The 12,500-nt window shown below is 39.6% G+C and overlaps 1 protein-coding gene across 1 annotated transcript in view; it reads right to left on the reverse strand.

Moving 5' to 3' along the window:
- The window catches only part of mafk (v-maf avian musculoaponeurotic fibrosarcoma oncogene homolog K), a 36,808-nt gene extending 24,668 nt beyond the window's left edge, over nucleotides 1-12,140 (reverse strand). Inside the window, exon 1 of the mRNA XM_062049378.1 lies at nucleotides 12,095-12,140. The gene's annotated coding sequence lies outside the window, so the exon portion shown is untranslated. The remainder of the gene's footprint in view (nucleotides 1-12,094) is intronic.
- Between the last annotated feature and the right edge of the window lie 360 nt (nucleotides 12,141-12,500).

Raw genomic sequence — 12,500 nt, forward strand, 5'->3', positions numbered from 1 at the left:
AGCAAGTACCAGAAGGTAAGAAAAATTGCTTTTGCATAATATTGCGAAACAAAGGGCCAGATAATATGTCTTACCTTTTACACACACCATAATAATACGCCTATGTTGAAGCACAGTACAATCCATCAAGCGGTGTGGCTTCATAGCTTACCAAAGTCCTACTAAAACATTTTGATAGATTTTTGAGCGCCGTGTTTAATGTTCTATATTTTCAATGGAACAATTCAAATTTTGGTGTTACTTGAGTCATATTGCAGTCTACACGTATCTCTTATGTGTGACTGCCATCTACTGGTCACACTTATCATTACACCATGTACCAAATAAAACCGCTTCGAAGTCGGTAAGCACAACCAGAATTATTCCGTACATTAGGCGCACCGGGTTATAAGGCGAGTTTTGAGAAAATGAAAGGATTTTAAGTGCGCCTTATAGTCCGGAAAATACGGTAATACACTTTTAGTAAATTGTGCACTAACTTCACCATAATAATACTCCTATGTTGAAGCACAGTACAATCCATCAAGCGGTGTGGCTTCATAGCTTACCAAAGTCCTACTAAAACATGTTGATAGATTTTTGAGCGCCGTGTGTAATGTTCTATATTTTCAATGGAATATATAACATTTTGGTGTTGTTTACTTGAGTCATATTGCAGTCTACATTAGAGATGTCCGATAATGGCTTTTTGGCCGATATTCCGATATTGTCCAACTCTTAATTACCGATACCAATATCAACCGCTACCTATATATACAGTCGTGGAATTAACACATTATTATGCCTAATTTTGTTGTGATGCTCCGCTGGATGCATTAAACAATGTAACAAAGTTTTCCAAAAATAAATCAATTCAAGTTATGGAAAAAAAAATGCCAACATGGCACTGCCATATTTATTATTGAAGTCACAAAGTGCATTATTTTTTTTTAACATGCCTCAAAACAGCAGCTTGGAATTTGGGACATGCTCTCCCTGAGAGTGCATGAGGAGGTTGAGGTGGGGGCGGGGGTTGCAGGGGGGTGTATATTGTAGCGTCCCGGAAGAGTTAGTGCTGCAAGGGGTTCTGGGTATTTGTTCTGTTGTGTTACGGTGCGGATGTTCTCCCGAAATGTGTTTGTCATTCTTGTTTGGTGTTATTTTTAACAGTGTTAAAGTTGTTTATACGGTCACCCTCAGTGTGATCTGTATGGCTGTTGACCAAGTATGCCTTGCATTCACTTGTGAGTGTGTCAAAAGCCGTAGATATTATGTGACTGGGCCGGCACGCAAAGGCAGTGCCTTTAAGGTTTATTGGCGCTCTGTACTTCTCCCTACGTCCGTGTACACAGCGGCGTTTGAAAAAGTCATAAATTTTACTTTTTGAAACCGATACCAGTGTTTCCCACACATTCATTTATTTGTGGCGGCCCGCCACGAAAGAATTACGCCCGCCACAAATTTTAAAAAATAAAAAAATAAAAATATATATATATATATATTTTTTTTTTTTTTTTTTTTTTTTTTTTTTTTTTGTCCTCTCCAGCTTCTCAGGCAAATCATATAGTTGATGTAGATGCCCATATAGGCTGTTCAGATTTACTTTACAAAAGAGAAGTGTAGGATACTTCTGTTGTTGCCTTATTTGTATTTGACCACTACTGTTTTCTGTTTATTTGTTACTGACTGTGGCAGGACACCTCTGCCTCTGTTTCACTTTATGTTGCTGGTAAATAATATGGTTGTAGTAGTAGGCTAAAGTTAAATTATTTAGTATGCACTAATTAAAGGGGCAGAGCTTTGAGACATTTTAGCTTTTATATTTTATAAGATATATTTTTCGTAAGAACCACAATTAATAAATATATTTCAGTGAATAACGTATTGTTCAAATCTGTATATAAATATGTACATAAAGTGTTGTAATTATATTGTAAAATGGAAGGATTGATGGACGTTTAAAACAAAACTGTTATTGTTAATTAGTAAGTATACATTTTTTTAGCCTTTTTAGAGAAAATCAAACCATTGTAGTAAATTATGCAAATTACTCGATGATGTCATGGTGACCACGCCCATAGCCCCGCCCCCACCGCCACAGGTATCTTGGCAGTTTATGGGAAACACTGGATACCGATAATTTCCGATATTACATTTTAAAGCATTTATCTGCCGAAAAATCGTCAGTCCGATATTATCGGACATCTCTAGTCTACATGTGTCTCTTGTGTATGACTGCCATCTACTGGTCACACTTATCATTACACCATGTACCAAATAAAATAGCTTCGAGGTCGGTAAGCACAACCAAAAATTTCCCGTACATTAGGCCCACCGGGTTATAAGGCGCACTGTCGAGTTTTGAGGGGGGAAAAAAAGGATTTTAAGTGTGCCTTATAGTCCGGAAAATACGGGAAGTAAATTGTGGACAAAACAAGACTTTCCAGCTTTTGTTGATTGACATGTTGAAGCCTTGCAGGCCTCTGGTCAAGTTCAAGGCTGCAGCAGGTAACAAAACAAACAGATTTGTGTCTTGTTTCCCTTTTTCTGTTTGCTAATTCCTAGTGCAAAGCGGCAGCCGCCCCCTGCAAGATAATCTTCCCTCGCACCGCCAGGGCGACATCCCTGGGAAAGACCCCAGCGCAGCACATTTGGTGGGACCCGACGTGAAGGAAACGGAACGCATAGCCGAGCGGTGAGTCACGCTGTTTACTGGTAAAAGCGACAAGGCGGCGGGGCAGGGAATCACACCCTCTCGAGCTGACGTTTCCTGGAAAATCCCGTTGTTTCACGAGGAGGAAGGAAAACGACCCTTAGGAACGGTTGGTATGGCCACCAGAGATCTTTGCAGGAAAAGGGAGGAGGACTCGAGGACAATTCCAAGAATGCAGAACGTGTGGGAAGAAAAAGAACATCAAAACTAAATGTGTTCATAATCGTCTTTCGTGTTCACAACAAGCACTTTTGATACCTCAAAAATGAACAAGTCTCGTTCCTCGTTCTCTGCGGTTGCCGCCCCCGGCTTCTGTGGAATCCCGCACAGAAATTGCATCAGCGAGCAGCCGGGCGAGGAATTCCAAATAACATCCCGCAAAATAAATAAACTGTGAGCGAGCCGCACCTCGGAGCACAATGAGGCCGAGTCAGCAGGATGCGGGTCGACAACTTCCATGAGGTTCCACCTGCGCCGTCTAGTGCACGGGTGGCAAACTCGAGGCCCCGGGGGCCAAATCTGGCCCACCACATTATTTAATTTTTTTATATTTTTCTATATTTTTTATATTTATTTTATTTATTTTTTATTAATATTTAATATGTATTTAATATTTATATATATATATGTAATATTTAATATTATATTTATATTAAATATAAATATATTATATATAAATATTAAATATAAATATATTATATTTTAATATTATATTTAACTATTAATAATTAATATTTATTTTATAATAATAATAATAGATTTTATTGGTAAAAAGCACTTTATATTGAGTGAACAATCTCAAAGTGCTACAGTGCTACAGTGTATTAAAAAATAAATAAATAAAAACGATAATAAATAAATAAATAAAAATACAAACTAGAACAGCCAAATAGCTATAACTAGTATGCACATATCTAAAAAAAAAAAAAAAAAAGGCTTTTTTGAAAGCATCCACAGTCTGTGGTGCCCTCAGGTGGTCAGGGAGAGCGTTCCACAGACTGGAGGAGACAGAGGCGTGGACGAGCCTCTCGGCATCAGAGAGAGTGAGTGAGGTGGTAGAAGGAGGTCTTGCACAGTTGTTTTATTTGAGCCTCAAAGGTCAAGTGAGGGTCCATTCTAGCACCCAGATTAGTGACTGAGGATGGGAGGTGGATGTCGTGGCCGGAGAAGGTGATGCTGGTGATGGTGTATGACTGAGTCTGATGTGGGGTGCCGACTATTTTATATTTTTAATATTTATTTTATATTTTTAATATTTTTTATATATTTTTTTAATATTTTTAATATTTTATTTATGGGCGGTATAGCTCGGTTGGTAGATCGGCCGTGCAGCATGTTTCAAAAAAGCTGGCACGAGTGGCAAAAAAGACTAAGTTGAGGAATGCTCATCAAACACTTATTTGGAACATCCCACAGGTGAACAGGCTAATTGGGAACAGGTGGGTGCCATGATTGGGTATAAAAGAACCTTTAATGAAATGCTCAGTCATTCACAAACAAGGATGGGGGCGAGGGTCACCACTTTGTCAACAAATGCGTGAGCAAATTGTTTAATAACAACATTTCTCAACTAGCTATTGCAATGTCACCATCTACGGTCTGTAATTTCATCAAAAGGTTCAGAGGATCTGGAGAAATCACTGCACGTAAGCGATGATATTACGGACCTTCGATTCCTTTTTGGCGGTACTGCATCAAAAACCGACACCGGTGTGTAAAGGATATCACCACATGGGCTCAGGAACACTTCGGAAAACCACTGTCAGTAACTACAGTCCGTCGCTACATCTGTAAGTGCAAGTTAAAACTCTACTATGCAAAGCGGAAAAGCCATTTATCAACAACACCCAGAAACGCCGCCGGCTTCGCTTGGGCCCGAGTTTATCTGAGATGGATCGATGCAAAGGTTCAGAAAATCTGGAGAAATCCCTGCACGTAAGCAGCAAGGCTGAAAACCAACATTGTGTGTAAAGGATATCACCACATGGGCTCAGGAACACTTCAGAAAACCACTGTCAGTAACTACAGTTCGTCGCTACATCTGTTAGTGCGAGTTAAAACTCTACTATGCAAAAGCGAAAAAGCCATTTATCAACAACACCCAGAAACGCAGCCGACTTCGCTTGGGCCGATGCATTTTTAATGTTTTTTATAATGTTTTGTGTTTTTTATATGTTTAATGGATCTTAAGGTCTGCAATAAAGATTGATGATGATGATGATGATGCAAAGGTTCAGAAAATCTGGAGAAATCACTGCACGTAAGCAGCCAGGCTGAAAACCAACATTGTGTGTAAAGGATATCGCCACATGGGCTCAGGAACACTTTAGAAGACCACTGTCAGTAACTACAGTCCGTCGCTACATCTGTTAGTGCGAGTTAAAACTGTACTATGCAAAAGCGAAAAGCCATTTATCAACAACACCCGGAAACGCCGCCGGCTTCGCTTGGGCCCGAGTTTATCTGAGATGGATCGATGCAAAGGTTCAGAAAATCTGGAGAAATCCCTGCACGTAAGCAGCAAGGCTGAAAACCAACATTGTGTGTAAAGGATATCACCACATGGGCTCGGGAACACTTCGGAAAACCACTGTCAGTAACTACAGTCCGTCTCTACATCGGTTAGTGCGAGTTAAAACTCTACCATGCAAAGCGGAAAAGCCATTTATCAACAACACCCAGAAACGCTGACGCATTTTTTATGTTTTTAATGTTTTATTTAATGTTTTGTATTGTGTTTTTTATATGTTTAATGGATCTTAAGGTCTGCAATAAAGATTGATGATGATGATGATGCAAAGGTTCAGAAAATCTGGAGAAATCCCTGCACGTAATCAGCAAGGCTGAAAACCAACATTGTGTGTAAAGGATATCACCACATGGGCTCGGGAACACTTCAGAAAACCACTGTCAGTAACTACAGTCCGTCTCTACATCGGTTAGTGCGAGTTAAAACTCTACTATTAAAAAGCGAAAAGCCATTTATCAACAACACCCGGAAACGCCGCCGGCTTCGCTTGGGCCCGAGTTTATCTGAGATGGATCGATGCAAAGGTTCAGAAAATCTGGAGAAAGCACTGCACGTAAGCAGCAAGGCTGAAAACCAACATTGTGTGTAAAGGATATCACCACATGGGCTCGGGAACACTTCGGAAAACCACTGTCAGTAACTACAGTCCGTCTCTACATCGGTTAGTGTGAGTTAAAACTCTACCATGCAAAAGCGAAAAGCCATTTATCAACAACACCCGGAAACGCCGCCGGCTTCGCTTGGTCCCGAGTTTATCTGAGATGGATCGATGCAAAGGTTCAGAAAATCTGGAGAAATCACTGCACGTAAGCAGCAAGGCTGAAAACCAACATTGTGTGTAAAGGATATCACCACATGGGCTCGGGAACACTTCGGAAAACCACTGTCAGTAACTACAGTCCGTCTCTACATCGGTTAGTGTGAGTTAAAACTCTACCATGCAAAAGCGAAAAGCCATTTATCAACAACACCCGGAAACGCCGCCGGCTTCGCTTGGGCCCGAGTTTATCTGAGATGGATCGATGCAAAGGTTCAGAAAATCTGGAGAAATCCCTGCACGTAAGCAGCAAGGCTGAAAACCAACATTGTGTGTAAAGGATATCACCACATGGGCTCGGGAACACTTCGGAAAACCACTGTCAGTAACTACAGTTCGTCGCTACATCTGTTAGTGCGAGTTAAAACTCTACTATGCAAAAGCGAAAAAGCCATTTATCAACAACACCCAGAAACGCTGATGCATTTTTAATGTTTTTAATGTTTTATTTAATGTTTTGTATTGTGTTTTTTATATGTTTAATGGATCTTAAGGTCTGCAATAACGATTGATGATGATGATGATGCAAAGGTTCAGAAAATCTGGAGAAATCACTGCATGTAAGCAGCCAGGCTGAAAACCAACATTGTGTGTAAAGGATATCGCCACATGGGCTCAGGAACACTTTAGAAAACCACTGTCAGTAACTACAGTCCGTCGCTACATCTGTTAGTGCGAGTTAAAACTGTACTATGCAAAAGCGAAAAGCCATTTATCAACAACACCCGGAAACGCCGCCGGCTTCGCTTGGGCCCGAGTTTATCTGAGATGGATCGATGCAAAGGTTCAGAAAATCTGGAGAAATCACTGCACTTAAGCAGCAAGGCTGAAAACCAACATTGTGTGTAAAGGATATCACCACATGGGCTCAGGAACACTTCAGAAAACCACTGTCAGTAACTACAGTTCGTCGCTACATCTGTTAGTGCGAGTTAAAACTCTACTATGCAAAAGCGAAAAAGCCATTTATCAACAACACCCAGAAACGCCGCCAACTTCGCTTGGGCCGATGCATTTTTAATGTTTTGTGTTTTTTATATGTTTAATGGATCTTAAGGTCTGCAATAAAGATTGATGATGATGATGATGCAAAGGTTCAGAAAATCTGGACAAATTCCTGCACGTAAGCAGCAAGGCTGAAAACCAACATTGTGTGTAAAGGATATCGCCACATGGGCTCAGGAACACTAGAAAACCACTGTCAGTAACTACAGTCCGTCGCTACATCTGTAAGTGCAAGTTAAAACTCTACCTTACAAAGCGGAAAAGCCATTTATCAACAACACCCGGAAACGCCGCCGGCTTCGCTTGGGCCCGAGCTCATCTAAAATGGACCGATGCAAAGTGGACATGTATTCTGTGGTCTGACGACTCCACATTTCACTTTTTTTTTTTTTTGGAAATGGACGTGGTGTCCTCCGGAACAAAGAGGAAAATAACCATCCGGATTGTTATAGGCGCAAAAGTTCAAAAGTCAGCATCTGGAAGAGGTCTTTTTCTTAAACAAGTTGGTGCAAAAAGACAAAAAAAAAAAGGTAATTCACCCCTATTGATTATCTTAACCCTTGAATTGGATCACTTTGCCTGCTAGTAATATTTTATACTCTCTGTGTACACGATATTTAATCACAGGCTCATCAAAAGTGGATGTCCCCTCCCTCCGAGCGTGCACACATCCCAGTGAGTCATCACATCGCTCACCGCAGCTATGTCACTTTCACAACACTCCACCACATGAACGCTCCCCGCCTCCCCTCGCCGCTCTTCATCGGGGCAAAATAGTAAATAAACGCCGATAACTCAAACATGTACAGAAAAGTGACTCATCCAGAAAAAGGTGACAGGAGGACGGGGGGGGTGGAAACGGAGCCACATGTTCGACCTCACGAGCGCCCACTCCCACATTCTGTGCACCCACCCGGAATGAAGATTTTTGTGACATTTAAAGCGGTGACTCAAATTGGTCGCTCGCACAAATACGCACAGGCGTGCTTAGAAACTGGATTACAGCGTGCCGTACTGGACAATAAACCGCGGAAGGCAAAGATAAGATTTGCTCTTTCACCCCCACTGGGGAGTCGTGTTTACCAAGATATGTCAACCCCCCCGTCCCCCGTCCCTGGTGGTCTTGACTCCTCACGCTGCCCTTTGTCCTACATGTTGAAAATGCACACCACGTGTTGTTTCCAATGTCAAAGGCAGCCTGGGATTTTTGTTTTTTTTGCATTAGAATAGTCGGTCACACTCCAGGGATCGCAATGAAAACGGTCCAAGAGGTGTGAACCTTTTTGATCCGATTCATATTTTCCATGATCACGGAGAACCAAATAAGTCGATAAGCATGCAAAAACTAGTGTGAAAAAGAGAAAAAAACACAAATATTCAGACTATGTCCGTGCAGGCGTATAACTCACGCATAAATGTACATATTAGGATCAACATCAGAGGGCCGCTTGTAGCAGTGAATAATGTATGAATTTGCCTCTGGATTTCATTATTAAGTATATAAATTGTTTTAAGTAGATTTTACAGTAAAAACTTTACATTTACAAAATTTTGCTGTAAAATACAGTGTTTTGTTTTCTTTACAACATTTTTATAACATTTTACAGTAAATGAAAAAAACAATACCACTGTTTTTTGGGGGGATTTTTTTAAGGAAAAAGATGGCAGCTTAGTTGCCAGAATGTTTGTGTTGAATTTACATTGTTTTTTATGGAAAAACTGTTCAAGTTCCATTTTTTATTCTGGCAATTTAGCGGCCACTTAAAATAACGTGTCGGGCCATATAAAGTAATCTGCCGGAGCATAAAAATGAATAATAAATTAATAATAAAATAACATGGTGGGCCAAATAAAATAATGTGGCTGTCCACATAAATAATGTGTCAGGCCACATGAAATAATCTGCCGTAGTATATAAAATAAATAATGAAATAATAATAAAATAACATGGTGGGCCAAATAAAATAAGGTGGCTGTCCACATGAATAATGTGTCAGGTCACGTAAAATAACATGTCGGGCCACGTGAAATAATCTGCCGGAGCATATAAAATAAATAATGAAATAAAATAACATGGTGGGCCAAATAAAATAATGTGGCTGTCCACATGAATAATGTGTCAGGCCACATAAAATAACATGTCGGGCCACATGAAATAACGTGTCAGGCCATATAAAATAATCTGCCGGAGCATATAAAAAAAATAAAAAAATAACATGGCGGGCCAAATAAAATAATGTGGCTGTCAACATAAATAATGTGGCAGGCCACATAAAATAATGTGGCGGGGCACGTCAAATAACATGTCGGGCCATATAAAATAATCTGCCGGAACATATAAAATAATGTGTCCCGCCACATAAAATAACATGTCAGGCCACATAAAATAACATGTCGGGTCACATGAAATAACGTGTCGGGCCATGTAAAATAATCTGCCGGAGCATATAAAATAAATAATAAAATAACATGGCGGGCCAAATAAAATAATGTGGCTGTCCACATAAATAATGTGTCAGGCCACGTAAAATAACTTGGCGGGCCACATAAAATAACTTGGCGGGCCACATAAAATAATGTGGCGGGGCACGTCAAATAACATTTCGGGCCATATAAAATAATCTGCTGGAGCATATAAAATAATGTGTCCGGCCAAATAAAATAACATGGCGGGCCAAATAAAATAATGTGGCTGTCCACATGAATAATGTGTCAGACCACATAAACTAACGTGTCGGGCCATATAAAATAATCTGCCGGAGCATATAAAATAATGTGTCCAGCCACATTACATAACATGGCAGGCCGAATAAAATAATGTGGCTTTCCACATAAATAATGTGTCAGGCCACATAAAATAACATGGCGGGCCACTTACAATAACGTGGCGGGCCACTTACAATAACGTGGCGGTGCACATGAAATAATCTGCCGGAGCATGTAAAATAAATAATAAAATAACATGGCGGGCCGAATAAAATAATGTGGCTGTCCACATAAATAATGTGTCAGGCCACATAAAATAATGTGGTGGGCCACATAAAATAACGTGACGGGGCACGTCAAATAACATGTCGGGCCATATAAAATAATGCGTCAGGCCACATAAAATAACATGTCGGGCCACATAACAAAACATGTCGGGTCACATGAAATAACGTGTCGAGCCATTTAAAATAATCTGCCGGAGCATATAAAATAAATAACAAAATAAAATGGCGGGCCAAATAAAATAATGTGGCTGTCCACATAAATAATGTGTCAGGCCACATAAAATAATGTGGCGGGGCAGGTCAAGTAACATGTCGGGCCTTATAAAATAATCTGCCGGAGCATATAAAATAACGTAAAATAACATGGTGGGCCAAATAAAATAATGTGGCTGTCCACATAAATAATGTGTTAGGCCACATAAAATAACATAGCGGGCGACTTACAATAACGTAGCGGGGCATATGAAATAACATGTCGGGCCATATAAAATAATCTGCCGGAGCATATAAAATAATGTGTCAGGCCACGTAAAATAATATGGCGGACCAAATAAAATAATGTGGCTGTCCACGTAAATAATGTGTCAGGCCACATGAAATAAAGTGGCGGAGCACATGAAATAACGTGTCGGGCCATATAAAATAATCTGCCGGAGCATATAAAATAATGTGTCCGGCCACATAAAATAACATGGCGGGCCAAATAAAATAATGTGTCAAGCCACATAAAATAATACGGCGGGACACATAAAATAATCTGCCAGAGCATATAAAATAATGTGTCAGGCCACAAAAAATAACATGGAAGGCCACATCAAATAACATGTTGGGTCACACAAATACCGTAAAAAAAATATTTTTTATCAATTTACAGCAATATGCTGTAAAGAACAACGTGAAATTTATTGTCATTTTTTATTGATTTGATGGGTAGTTTGCTGTAAATTTAATTATTTTTATTTTTATTTAGACAAAAACATGTTTGGAAATATACTGTAATATTTGTCGCAATATTGGATATTATTCAAATTTAAAAGGCTGCAATTTCAAGCAGTACATATATATTTTTTCTGTCAAAATGAAAAAAAATAATTATTCTTTTTATGTATTTATTCATTTTACGTTTTATATTAAATGTCTTGGTTTTTCCACCCTCTGAAAATCCTATGAAATGTTTAACAAGCCATCCTATAATAATACAACAGCTATTAATGTAACAATACAATAAAACAAATATATTTCATGATGTTTTTTTCATTTTTTTAACAATAGGCTAATGTATATTACTTTATATAGATTCTACAAGAAACACAAAACTTAAAAACTAAATGATTTACAATTGCAGACACAAGGTTCTTGTTCTGCAGTGCTGTGTGCTAATGTGCTTCGTACACCTGCAGGACCGCAAGCAAGGTTGCAGAAAAAATGCGGACTGGATTTTGAGTGATGTGGGCATTTTCTATATGAACAAGTGGAATGCATTGGATTCCGACGCACTAAAGGGGCTCTCTACCTCACGCGTGAGGGGAAACTGAGTGAATAATGACAGGTTATATGATTATTTATTTTAACTCATATTCAGGCCACTTTATAATGAATATGTCGGCATGTATTTGAAAAAAAAAAAATTTTTTTTTTTTTTTTTTTTAAAAACACCAAATTATTTAGGGGAGCTTAAGAACATTTTAGGGGGGCTTGAGCCCCCCTAAAATAGGCCTGACAACGCCAATGATCTGTACATTGTGTCGTATAATTGACTTGCATCATCCAGTTTTAGTGACAGAAATAGCCAAAATACCTAAATATCATTATTTAAATGCCATCATTGGATGTAAAAAAAATACTTAAATTCACTTCACTTGTATTAATTTAGCCTCATTTTAACCGCTATCGAAAACATTTGCGCCTGAAGTCAAGATAATGGGAATAACTTTTTTTGCTGCCCTCTTCATGTTTTTACTCCAACACGTGCAAACTTGTTTTTATCCCCCCCGCCCCAAAACGAATTAAAATTCCTATATTTATCGACAAAATAAACATGAAATGGAATGTCTTACCTCTCTGGACTTGCGTAAAACTCCGTGGCTGGAAATGCGTGGAAAAACCAAAACAAGAAGAAAAAAAAAAAAGGTATAAAATATGTCCGGTTAGGTGGGCGCCTAACCCTGAGGAAGGAGGCCGGCTGGGAGGCGTCTCAAGCCCGCTAGGTGTAGTCCGACGGACGGGGGGGCGACCGAGCTGCCGAGCTGCCGAGCTACTAAATGAAGTTCCAAAACAACAACAAAATGTTACGAACATTCCACGCTCCGGCTTCCGCGAGCGCTGACGTCACCGCGTCCTCGTGACCGCCCCCTCCATTCATGAAAATAACTTCGCGCTGACGTCAGCGCGGGAAAGTCAGGGGGAAGGGGAGACGCCGCAAATAGAAGACTTTTAGATCAAATGAAACGCAAACATTTTACA

Source organism: Entelurus aequoreus, linkage group LG06, assembly GCF_033978785.1.
Source record: "Entelurus aequoreus isolate RoL-2023_Sb linkage group LG06, RoL_Eaeq_v1.1, whole genome shotgun sequence".
Lineage (NCBI taxonomy): Eukaryota > Metazoa > Chordata > Actinopteri > Syngnathiformes > Syngnathidae > Entelurus > Entelurus aequoreus.